At 37.6% G+C, this 9447-nt stretch overlaps 1 non-coding gene across 1 annotated transcript; it reads right to left on the bottom strand.

The window, feature by feature from the left end:
• Positions 1 to 9104: 9104 nt before the first annotated feature.
• LOC112774790 (small nucleolar RNA R71) lies at positions 9105 to 9212 on the bottom strand. The gene has a single exon (XR_003189250.1). It is a non-coding gene; the product is annotated as a small nucleolar RNA R71 (small nucleolar RNA).
• Positions 9213 to 9447: the final 235 nt, after the last annotated feature.

The raw sequence follows: 9447 nt of genomic DNA, 5'->3' as shown, positions 1-9447 counted from the left end.
CAAGTCTGCTTGGTGCTGCGCGAAAAGCAGTGAAAGCAGTCGAAAACCTTAGAAAAATATTAGAAATGAAAAACCGGGCGTTAGTGTTAAAGGTTTGGCCCAAAGTTGGGCCGAACGGGCTAAAAACGCTAACGAGTTGGGCCGGACCCAAGTTGGGCCCAAGTCCAACATATATAAGGGTTCATTAATGAACTCTTCAACCATAAAACGCACACAACAGCTGCAAGGAGGAGAAGAGAAGAGAGAAAAGCACTATTCACTTCTCCATTCAATCCGCGATATTTTGAGCTACGGTGCTCCGATTCGCGTGCCGTCAGCGGCTACGCGAAGCTCTCGCCGAGCCTGTCCTTTCTATCTAAGAATTATGGTAAGTTCCTCGAGTTTTCCTGCCCATTTTTCGTGCCTTTGAGAATTTCGAGTTTTAGGGTTTGGTTTTGAGTGAAATCTTGTGTCTTGGGTGTTTTAGGTACACTCTAGCACTTGATTGTTAGTGGTTTTGGCTTCCAAAACTGTTGGATAAGGTAAGAGCTCTTGAAACCTTTGTGAGATTATGTTTATGTTGAGCCCTAGATTGATTAGTGATGTTTGGTGTGTATATAGCTTGTTTGTTGTGAGTTTGGAGCTTGTTGGTAATTGTTGGAAGCTTGGATTGTGTTGGAAAGCTTGTTGGTGATCTTTGAGGTGCTCGTGGTGGCTTAAGGGCATTTTTGGAATCGGCCAAGGTATGGTTTCGGTTTCCTCTATGTATTATATAATATTCATGGACACTTAGGCTAGTGACCCATAGGATAGGAATGAATTATAATGGTTGTGTGTGATTTTGATGTGTGAAGATAACTTGTATGAAGATGATGATGGCATGGAGTTTTGAGATGAGAAATATGTGAATTTGATAATGATTATTGGTATTTAAGAATCATGATGTTTGATGTTGGATATGCGATTTATTGTTGTTGATATGGTTGGTAATTGATTATGGTTAGAGATGTTATTGGTATAATGAAGGTGAGGGTTGAGATTGTTGATAATTGATGTGAATTTTGATGAGTTGATGGTTTTTAGAATATGTGGATAAATCATGATGTTGAAATTGGTAAAGATGGTGTGAGAGATTGAAATTGATATGAAATGGGATAGATTCTTGAGGTTTGGTAATGATTGGATTAGGATTGAGGAAAGTGTTGGTGGAGGATTGATCTTTGGTATCACATAATTGAGGTTTGGTGGTGGAGAAGGGTATAATATGCTATAAAGGGTAGGTTATGATAGGAATTGGAGTTTGAATTGGTTTTGGTTGGTTTTGGTTGGAAATGTTGAAGGTTTGAGACTTTTGGTAAAAGTAGGCTTTTGATGAACTTTGTCTGATCATAACTTTTACCTCGATTTTCAAAATCTGTTGGAATTGGTTTAGATTTAAAGTTCATTGAAAACTCTTCGAATCGATATAGAGTTTGTAAAATTTGGAATTTTGTAGAGGGAGTTATGATCACTCAAAGTTGGTGTTAAAAATCTGAAATTCTGCAAAGTTGCAGAATTTCAGGATTTCAGATATGTGCGCACGCACAGCCTTGTGCGCACGCACAAACCTGCACAAATCTCATTCTGTGCGGACGCACAGACCTGTGCTTACGCACAGGCAGGAAAAGGTTTACTGCTTACAGCGTTAGCACAACTTGTGTGCGTGCACATTAATGAAGAATTACGACCTGTGCGGACGCACAGCCCTGTGCGCACACACAAGTCGGGAAGGGTCGTCTGTTGGGGGCGCTCGCACAGCTTGTGCGAGTGAACAGGCTTGTAAATTTTAGTACCTGTGCGTACGCACACTTTCAAAATCTTCCTGGGTGTGCGCACGCACACCTCTGTGCGGACGCACACGACCTGTTTCAAAATTTTAAACTTTGTTTTTAACTGTTTCACATTCCCAACAAGGTTGTAAGCTTCTTTAACACCATTTTACGGCTTTTGGGCTTAATTTTTTAGTATGGGAATATGAGAGATAGGCAAAGGGTTTTAGTTAATGATTATTATGAAAGATTAGAGAACGGAGGCTTAGGTTTCTGGTGTACTGGGGATGGGTTTGGTGTAGTGCGAAAGAAGAATGGTAAATGAATTGAGAAATTAACAAACTAGCGAGTTCAGAATAGAAAGTCATGAATAGATGATGGTTGTGATGAGTTGAAGACTTGGAAATGAATGATTATGGTAGATGGAATGAGAATGAGTGGAAGTGCGCTAAGAAGAGTGGCCTCTGAGTTCAATTTCGTGATTATTATATGTATTGCTATCCGTCGTAGGGGGCTGTGGCAGTATCCCGCCTATGTTCGGATGTGAGGCTTGAAGCTGAGCTTCTCATTCATACTGATTGCTCCAGAGGAAGGTGGTAGGGCACGCTCCCTCGGAATATTTCCCTCTGAAAGGAGAAGGTGGTAGGGCACTCTCCCTCGGAATTTTCCTCCTGAGCATGGATTTCTCTCTGATTGCAAGGTGGTAGGGCAATAACCCATGGAATCATGCGACAACCAGAGGAAGGTGGTAGGGCAAGCTCCCTCAGAATATTTCCCTCAGAAAGGAGAAGGTGGTAGGGCACTCTCCCTCGGAATTTTTCCTCCGTATGCGCAATAGAGAGACTAATCCGGGAGTTGTCGACTGGATTTATCGTCGGGTTTGGCACAATAACCGACATGTGATATCACAGCCATTAGGGCAGACATTCATCATATGCATCACCTATATGTTTGCTTGCTTTGATTGCTTGAGTTTGCCTACTTGCATAATTGATGAGCGGATAATTTATACGCTTTTTGGCATTATTTTTAGGTAGTTTTTAGTATAATTTAGTTAGTTTTTACTATGTTTTTATTAGTTTTTATACAAAAATCATATTTCTGGAATTTACTATGAGTTTGTGTGTTTTTTTGTGATTTTAGGTATTTTCTGGCTAAAATTGAGGGACTGAGCAAAAATATGATTCAGAAGCTAAAAAAGAACTGCAGATGTTGTTGGATTCTGACCTCCCTGCACTCGAAATGGATTTTCTGGAGCTACAAAAATCCAATTGGCGCGCTCTCAATTGCATTGGAAAGTAGACATCCAGGGCTTTCCAGAAATATATAATAGTCCATACTTTGTTCGAGTTTTGATGACACAAACTGGCATTCAAACGCCAACTTCCTGCCCTATTCTGAAGTTAAACGCCAGAAACAGGTTACAAACCAGAGTTAAACGCCAGAAACAGGCTGCAACGTGGCGTTTAACTCCAAGAGAAGTCTCTACACGTATAAAGCTAAATGCTCAGCCCAAGCACACACCAAGTGGGCCCGGAAGTGGATTTCTGCATCTTTTACTTATCTTTGTAAACCCTAGTAACTAGTTTAGTATAAATAGGACTTTTTACTATTGTATTAGATGTCTTGGTCATTCTGGTTCCCCCTCTGGGGCCGAAGCCAATGAACATCATTATCACTTATGTATTTTCAACGGTGGAGTTTCTACACCTTATAGATTAAGGTGTGGAGCTCTGCTGTTCCTCATGAATTAATGCAAAGTACTATTGTTTTTCTATTCAATTCAAGCTTATTCTTATTCCAAGATATTCACTCACACTTCAACCTGATGAATGTGATGATCCGTGACACTCATCATCATTCTCACCTATGAACACGTGCCTGACAACCACTTTCGTTCTATCTGCAATAGCTTGAGTGTGTATCTCTTAGCCTCCTAGTTCACGATCAGAGTCTTCGTGGTATAGGCTAGAATTATTGGCGGCCATTCCTGAGATCCGGAAAGTCTAAACCTTGTCTGTGGTATTTCGAGTAGGATCTGGGAAGAGATGACTGTGACGAGCTTCAAACTCGCGAGTGTTGGGCGTAGTGACAGACGCAAAAGGATCAATGGATCCTATTCCAACATGATCGAGAACCGACAGATGATTAGCCGTGCGGTGACAGCGCATTTGGACCATTTTCACTGAGAGGACGGACGGTAGCCATTGACAACGGTGATCCCCCAACATACGGCTTGCCATGGAAAGGAGTATGAATGATTGAATGGAGGCAATAGGAAAGCAGAGATTCAGAAGGAACAAAGCATCTCCATACGCTTATTTGAAATTCTCACCAATGAATTACATAAGTATCTCTATCTTATTTTATGTTTTATTTATCTTTTAATTCTTAAAACCTCATAACCATTTGAATCTTCCTGACTGAGATTGACAAGATGATCATAGCTTGCTTCAAGCCGACAATCTCCGTGGGATCGACCCTTACTCACGTAAGGTTTATTACTTGGACGACCCAGTGCACTTGCTGGTTAGATGTGCAGAGTTGTGAAAAAGAGTTGAGGTTACGATCGTGCGCACCAAGTTCTTGGCGCCGTTTCAGAGATCACAATTTCGTGCACCAAGTTTTTTGCACCGTTGCTGGGGATTGTTCGAGTTTGGACAACTAACGGTTCATCTTGTTGCTCAGATTAGGTAATTTTATTTTAATTTTAAGCTTTTTATTTTCAAAAAATTAAAAAAAAATTATTTTGTTCTTCAGAATTTTTAAGAATGAATTCTAGAGTTTCAAATGATGCTTTTATCATCACAGGAGCTAGTTGATTCCCATCAATTTGGCTGTTGTATGTAATGCCCTGCTGAAGCTTGGCTAGCCATGTCTAATCTTTTTAGACTGAAGCTTTAGACTAACATTGCATGATTCCTGGAATTCTTATTAAAAATTTTGAAATCCTTATTTTTCTTTTTCCAAATAATTTTCGAAAAATCCAAAAAAAAATTATAAAATCATAAAACCAAAAATAATTTTGTGTTTCTTGTTTGAGTCTAGTGTCGATTTGTAAGTTTGGTGTCAATTGCATCTTTTTAATTTTCATTAAAATTTTTGAAAACTCATGCATGGTGTTCTTCATGATCTTCAAGTTGTTCTTGATGATCTTCTTTGTTTGATCTTTGCATTTTTATGTTTTGTGTCTGATGAGCGGATAATTTATACGCTTTTTGGCATTGTTTTTAGTATGTTTTTAGTAGAATCTAGTTACTTTTAGGGATGTTTTCATTAGTTTTTATGTTAAATTCACATTTCTGGACTTTACTATGAGTTTTTGTGTATTTCTGTGATTTCAGGTATTTTCTGGCTGAATTTGAGGGACTAGAGCAAAAATCAGATTCAGAGGTTGAAGAAGGGCTGCTGATGCTGTTGGATTCTGACCTCCCTGCACTCAAAGTGGATTTTCTGGAGCTACAGAACTCAAACTGGCGCGCTTCTAATTGCGTTGGAAAGTAGACATCCAGAGCTTTCCAGCAATATATAATAGTCCATACTTTGACCGAGTTTTGATGACGTAAAAGGGCGTTGAACGCCAGTTCTATGCTGCTGTCTGGAGTTAAACGCCAGAAACACGTCACAAGCCAGAGTTGAACGCCAGAAATACGTTACAAACTGGCGTTCAACTCCAAGATTGACCTCTACACGTGTAACATTCAAGCTCAGCCCAAGCACACACCAAGTGGGCCCCGGAAGTAGATTTTTGCATCAATTGCTTACTTCTGTAAACCCTAGTAACTAGTTTATTATAAATAGGACTTTTTACTATTGTATTAGACATCTTTGATCAGTTTTATGCTATCTTAGACTTTCATGGGGGCTGGCCATTCGGCCATGCTTGAACCATTATCACTTATGTATTTTCATACGGTAGAGTTTCTGCACTCCATAGATTAAGGTGTGGAGCTCTGCTGTTCCTCAAAGATTAATGCAAAGTACTACTGTTTTTCTATTCAATTCAACTTATTCCGCTTCTAAGATATTCATTCGCACTTCAACCTGAATGTGATGAACGTGACAATCATCATCATTCCCCCACGAATGCGTGCCTGACAACCACTTCCGTTCCACCTTAGATTGAATGAGTATCTCTTGGATCTCTTAATCAGAATCTTCGTGGTATAAGCTAGATTGATGGCGGCATTCATGAGAGTCCGGAAAGTCTAAACCTTGTCTGTGGTATTCTGAGTAGGACTCTGGGATTGAATGACTGTGACGAACTTCAAACTCGCGAGTGCTGGGCGTAGTGACAGACGCAAAAGGAGGGTGAATCCTATTCCAGTATGATCGAGAACCTCAGATGATTAGCCGTGCTGTGACAGAGCATTTGGACCATTTTCACAAGAGGATGGGATGCAGCCATTGACAAGGGTGATGCCTCCAGACGATTAGCCATACAGTGACAGCGCATCGGACCATTTTCCAGAGAGGATAAAAAGTAGCCATTGACAACGGTGATGTCCTTACATAAAGCCAGCCATGGAAAGGAGTAAGACTGATTGGATGAAGACAGCAGGAAAGCAGAGGTTCAGAGGAACGAAAGCATCTCTATACACTTATCTGAAATTCTCACCAATGATATACATAAGTGTTTCTATCCTTATTTTCTATTTATTTATTATTTATGTTCGAAAACTCCATAACTATTTTATATTCGCCTGACTGAGATTTACAAGGTGACCATAGCTTGCTTCATACCAACAATCTCCGTGGGATCGACCCTTACTCACGTAAGGTTTATTACTTGGACGACCCAGTGCACTTGCTGGTTAGTTGTATCGAAGTTGTGAATGAAAAACGATTTATTAAGACGTGCGTACAGAGTTTCTAGCACCGTTGCCTGAGATCACAATTTCGTGCACCAAGTTTTTGGCGCCGTTGCCGGGGATTGTTCGAGTTTGAACAACTGACGGTTCATCTTGTTGCTTAGATTAGGTAATTTTCTTTTTGTTTTATTTTCAAAAATTTTTCAAAAACCTTTCAAAAATTTCTCATCTGTTTTCGAAGAAAAAAATAAATCTTTTCAAAAATATATTTTTCTTCAAAATTTTTAAGAATGAATTCTAGAGTTTCATGAAGCATGTTGAAGCCTGGCTGGTTGTAAAGCCATGTCTAATTCTTTTGGATAGGGGCTTCCAACCATCAGCATAGAGGCAAGTTAATTGGAATGTCAGCCGTGGCATGTCTGAGTTACATACTAAAGCTTGGCTGGCTATTAAGCCATGCCTCGGATTGGAGCTTTAGACTAAGAATACAAGATTCCTGGAATTCATATTAAAAAAATTTTGAAATCCTTATTTTCTTTTTCCTATATGTTTTTTCGAAAAAAAAATATACAAAAATCCAAAAAAAGAAAAAAAATCATAAAAATAAAAAATATTTCATGTTTTTTGTTTGAGTCTTGAGTCAAGTTGAAAGTTTGGTGTCAATTGCATATTCATCTTGCATTTTTCGAAAAATTCATGCATTCATAGTGTTCTTCATGATCTTCAAGTTGTTCTTAGTAAGTCTTCTTGTTTGATCTTGATGTTTTCATGTTTTGTGTCTTTTCTTGTTTTTCATATGCATTCTTGCATTCATAGTGTCTATACATGAAAAATTTTTAAGTTTGGTGTCTTGCATGTTTTCTTTGCATTAAAAATTTTTCAAAAATAAGTTCTTGATGTTCATCTTGACATTCAAAGTGTTCTTGGTGTTCATCTTGACATTCATAGCATTCTTGCATGCATTCATTGTTTTGATCCAAAATTTTCATGCGTTGAGTCTTTTTCATGTTTTTCCCTCTCATCATTAAAAATTCAAAAATAAAAAAATATCTTCCCCTTTTTCTATCTTAAAATTTCGAAAATTAGATTTGACTTTTTCAAAAAATTTTAAAATCTAGTTGTTTTTATGAGTCAAATCAAATTTTCAATTTAAAAATCTTATCTTTTTCAAAATCTTTTTCAAAAATCATATCTTTTTCACTTTTCTTATTTATTTTCGAAAATTTTTAAAATATTTTTCAAAAATCTTTTTCTTAATTTCACATCATAATTTTCGAAAATATCATCATCAATTAATATTTTGATTAAAAAATTTCAAGTTTGTTACTTACTTGTTAAGAAAGATTCAAAATTTAAGTTCTAGAATCATATTTTGTGATTTCTTGTGAATCAAGTCATTAATTGTGATTTAAAAAAAAATCAAATCTTTCTCAAAACTAATTTCAATCATATCTTTTCAAAAATATCTTCTTATCTTATCTTTTTCAAAACTTGATTTTAAAATATCTTTTCTAACTTCTTATCTTCTTATCTTTTCAAAAATTGATTTTCAAAATTTGTTTCAACTAACTAACTAACTTTTTGTTTGTTTCTTATCTTTTTCAAAACTACCTAACTAACTCTCTCTCTCTAATTTTCGAAATTATCTTCCCTCTTTTTCAAAATTTCTTTTTAATTAACTAATTAATTTAATTGTTGATTTTAATTTTCGAAAATTACTAACCTTTTTCAAAAACTAATTTTGAAAATCACTAACTCTGTTTCAAAAATTATTTTCGAAAATCCTCTTTCTCTCTCATCTCCTTCTATTTATTTATTCATCTACTAACACTTCATCTCACCAAAAATCCGAACCCTCTCTCTCTGAGTTCAGATTTCCTCTTCTTCTTTTCTTCTACTCACATAAGGGAACCTCTATGCTTGAGCAAAAAGGAACTCTATTATTATTATTTTTCTGTCCCCTCTTCTTCATATGAGCAGGAGCAAGGACAAGAATATTCTTGTTGAAGCAGATCCAGAACTTGAAAAGACTCTGAAAAGGAAACTAAGAGAGGCTAAATTACAACAATCCAGCAAGCACCTTTCAGAAATTTTCGAACAGGAAGAGGAGATGGCAGCCGAAAATAATAATAATGCAAGGAGGATGCTTGGTGACTTTACTGCACCTAATTCCAATTTACATGGAAGAAGCATCTCCATCCCTACCATTGGAGCAAATAATTTTGAGCTGAAACCTCAATTAGTTTCTCTGATGCAGCAGAACTGCAAGTTTCATGGACTTCCATCTGAAGATCCTTTTCAGTTCTTAACTGAATTCTTGCAGATATGTGATACCGTTAAGACTAATGGAGTAGATCCTGAAGTCTACAGGCTCATGCTTTTCCCTTTTCCTGTAAGAGACAGAGCTAGAGTGTGGTTGGACTCTCAACCCAAAGATAGCCTGAACTCTTGGGATAAGCTGGTCACGACTTTCTTAGCCAAGTTCTTTCCTCCTCAAAAGCTGAGTAAGCTTAGAGTGGATGTTCAGACCTTCAGACAGAAAGAAGGTGAATCCCTCTATGAAGCTTGGGAGAGATACAAAGGACTGACCAAAAAGTGTCCTTCTGACATGCTTTCAGAATGGACCATCCTGGACATATTCTATGATGGTCTATCTGAATTAGCTAAAATGTCATTGGATACCTCTGCAGGTGGATCCATTCACCTAAAGAAAACGCCTGCAGAAGCTCAAGAACTCATTGACATGGTTGCTAATAACCAGTTCATGTACACTTCTGAGAGGAATCCTGTGAGTAATGGGACGCCTATGAAGAAGGGAGTTCTTGAAATTGATACTCTGAATGCCATAC

This window comes from Arachis hypogaea, chromosome 18, assembly GCF_003086295.3.
Source record: "Arachis hypogaea cultivar Tifrunner chromosome 18, arahy.Tifrunner.gnm2.J5K5, whole genome shotgun sequence".
In the NCBI taxonomy this organism is placed as follows: Eukaryota; Viridiplantae; Streptophyta; class Magnoliopsida; order Fabales; family Fabaceae; genus Arachis; species Arachis hypogaea.
Note: the sequence above shows the minus strand (reverse complement) of the source record. Positions and strands in the feature narration are given on the sequence as shown.